Here is a 3,721-nt window from a genome sequence, read left to right on the forward strand (position 1 = left end):
TTCCAAGGCCAGTTCTTCAAGTTCTTGAGTTCCATTGCATTAATGAATCCGGCTGGAAAGACCTACACCTACTACCCTTTATCAAACCTTCCCCTTTGAATAATAATAAGGTCAGCTTGGGTTCCAAACCTTTTGATATGCGGTCTCGCTATTCTTTGTTTGCATTCAAAGGTCTTGTGCCTGCGCTATCGAGTCACGTTCCTAACTTCCAAAGAATGAATCTATGAATATGGTAGAGGAGCGAAAGTGGCCGGCGGCGGTGTAGAGCTAGTTGGAGCGAAGCTCACACACACCGGCTGATGGAGGGCGGGATCACATTCACTTGCTTGCCGCCCGGCTCCATAGTAACAAAGTGGAAAGTAGGCCCGCCCCCATAACCACACGGGAGGGTAACGAGATTCAACTGGATGGTCACGCTTCTTCGAGAACGGTTTTTCCCTCAATTTGAAAGCAGGTTCCGTGAGTCCAAAGACGCCTAAGGCAAGCCCAAAAGAAGATTTTCCTCTTCCTCACATCGATGTTCTGGTGGACAACACCGCTGGACATGGGATGCTGTCCTTTATGGATGCTTGCTTTCTCTTGATATAACCAGATCAAGATGGCCGAGGAAGACAGAGAGAAAACGGCGTTTATCACCATATCAGATAGAAGGGTACGTTCTGTTACCAGGTGATGCCGTTTGGTCTAAAGAATGCCGGGGCGACCTACCTGCGAGCCATGACTGCGCTCTTTCATGATATGATGAACAAGGAAATGGGGGTCTATGTCGATGACATGATCGACAAGTCTTGGGCGGAAGAAGACCCCGCCTTTTGAAGAAAAGATAGACACAGGGAAGGAGGATTGCCAAAGGGCGTTTGACAAAGTGAAGAAATATCTATTCAATCCTCCCATCCTGGTACCGCCAACGCCTGGTCGACCTCTCCTGATGCATCTGTAAGTAATGAAAGCATCCATGAGTTGTGTCTGTCCTTGGTCAGCACGATGAAACTGGTAGGAAAGAAAGAGCAATATACGAGATCGGCAAGAAGTTCACTGATTATGAGACAAGGTATACGGTTCTAGAAAAAAGCGGTTGTGCTCAACCATGAGCCTCGCAACGCCTACGCCACTACATGTTGAACTATACGACCATGCTGATTGCAAGGATGGACCCGCTGAAGTATCTCTTTGAAAAGCCAGCCTTCATGGGCCAGCAAGGTGGCAGATGTGACTCTCAGAGTTCTGTAAAAGCAACGGGAAGCCCTAGTAAGGAAAGGGGCAGGCAATAGCAGACCACCTACGGATCATCCCGTGCCTGACTATGAGCTTGATTTGATTAGTAAGGGGACGCATTTCCCGGACGAAGCTATTCTATTAGCGGTAGGCGAAGAAGAAGACGAAACTCCTCATGATTGGCAAATGTTCTTCGACGGTTCTAAAAAAGAAGATAAGTAAGAAGGGACTTGAAGCTTACAGTCCTTACTCAACTACAAGTACATAGAGAGCTGCTGCCACCTATTCGACGATGCATTGACGCTTCTGATGTTATCTTGCAGTTGGCATTAGGATCTCGAGAGCAAAAGGAATGAATCTAGTGTACTTAGTAAAGGCAATCACAAACAAGAAAGCGGTTAGTCCTTATGCAATGCAACTAAGAACACAGGAAGGAAATCTACATCTACAAAGAAAGAGATGGCAGCATCTAAGGGCTTCTTATTGGGTCTAGCTTCTTAGCCATAGGGAGAGACCGGACAATCTGATGATATACACTTGTGATGTCAGAGAAGAGTCCAGAAGAGGAGAGGCAGCTGATTCTTCGAACATTTTCTGTTGGATTCTAATGGGATGAAGGATGAAAATAGGAATTCGAAAGAGCGTAGAGAGATGGTCGAGCAAGAAGCGGGCAGGCATAGGTAGCCGACAGCAGCAATCGACCATCTTGAGCAGCAAGAGAAAGCAGGACCAACTACGATCAAGGAAGAGAAAGCGGGAGTAGCAAGCAGACGCAGGAGGGACAAACCTCATTTTGATTTCATCATTGGTAGAGATGGAGCACAGACAAATGAAGGAAGGAACCATGGAAAGAAGGGGCACCACAATCAAGAAATTCATTCTTGTTACGCTAACTCATGCGGATAGAAGACCTACCGCAAAGAAGGAGTTGGTGAGAGACCGGCTTAGGCAACTATTCGACAGCCGGGCCGTTCTAGTGGCAAAGGAACCACATAGTGAAGGTGGGTATCACCTGAATGCGGGGGTATTCAACAGGAATGCCTCCAAGCATACTGCCACTAAGAAGATAAGAGAGTGCTTTACCGAGGGGGAGGAGCTCTCTTCCAGATTCAATTATCGGAAGAAGATTGTCATAAGATGCTTCTACGCATCAGACTAACTAGAGTTCATGCTTTCCTGCGTGAGACAAAGGAAGCCAATTTTCTTACTCGGCGGGAAGGTAAATGTTGGACTTTTTCTCCCTCTCAAAAGAAGGTTTATTTCAGCTATATATAGAAAAATAACAATCACATTCGGCGAAGCCTCACATCCTGTTCCTGTTGTGTTGCCTTAGACCAGGGAAGATTAGTTTCTGGTGGAAAACAAAGCTATTGATCCAGTTGAGACAGCTCAACATGCTAATTCTAGCATCTTTTCATAGGTTTTTGCTGACTCTCTCCTCTGATAAAAGAGTTTACCATCTGGACCTGGAGCTTTCTAAATTCCTTTCCTAAAGCTTTTGAAGAAAAAGCGAATCAGAGCCATGCGAGGGAGGACAGTGAGCACTATTATATAAATGAGGTAATAGAAGTCAGACTTCTCTGCAGGCCTCATATTAATCTTAGAAAAGAGATGCTTCTTTCTCATGTTCATTGACGGAAGTCTTTGGCTAACCATTTCTACTTCTCAAAAAAAGAATACCAAGACAGCTATTCAAACGCTTAACACATGCAATTCGTCTTATATGAATGTTGGAGTCCAAGCGAAAGCTAGATTCGTTTTTTGACCTGAAAGCAAAGTAAGGCCACCGGAGGAGATCAGGGACTGACGAGATATCATCAATGGAGGAGTGCAGGCATTACTTTACAATGAAAGATGGGTTTTCGACTTTCAAAAGTTTGAGTGGCTAGGAAAAGGCCTGAAAGACGAAGGAAAACTCAATGAAGAACAAATTCATAGCTATCTACCGTGCACAAGGGATAGTAGATCGTAGACTCTTTACCTCATGGTTGTCTTTCGTTGTGCTAGCCCTCATCAGGGAACCATAGTGTAGACCTCGAGAGGCGGAAGGTTCATCAACTCTTTTTCCAAAAAAACTCTTCTTAGTGCATCGAAATTTCCTATTTGAGTTTAGCAGACTCGTTCACATTTAGCTACCATTCATTGCCAACCCAACCAATCGATGTGGAAGACTTCGCGGAATAACAACTCTGAGTCTTCTTACGTTCCTGTTGATGAGGACGCAAGCACATCCCTTTCTTAGCCGCAGGATCAGCAACTCCCGACCGATTCCCTGCAACAAGCAAGGTTTTCGCTGCAATCCTAGATATCACTAGGCAACACTCGGACTCTTTTCTTTATGGGGGATCTTGCTTAAGGAGCGGACAAAGGGAAAGCTAAGCTAGTCTTCTTACCGATCCGTAGCTTTGGTGAGCGAGAAGCAGCCAGGTATAGGAGAAGGAGCAAAGCAGCTCGACCGAGAGGGAAGACTTTCCTATATTATGTTCTGATGGATAGGCTGGCTGCA

The sequence above is a fragment of the Benincasa hispida genome, unplaced genomic scaffold (assembly GCF_027475165.1).
Source record: "Benincasa hispida cultivar pf3 unplaced genomic scaffold, pf3_genome.v1.1 HicScf803, whole genome shotgun sequence".
NCBI lineage: Eukaryota > Viridiplantae > Streptophyta > Magnoliopsida > Cucurbitales > Cucurbitaceae > Benincasa > Benincasa hispida.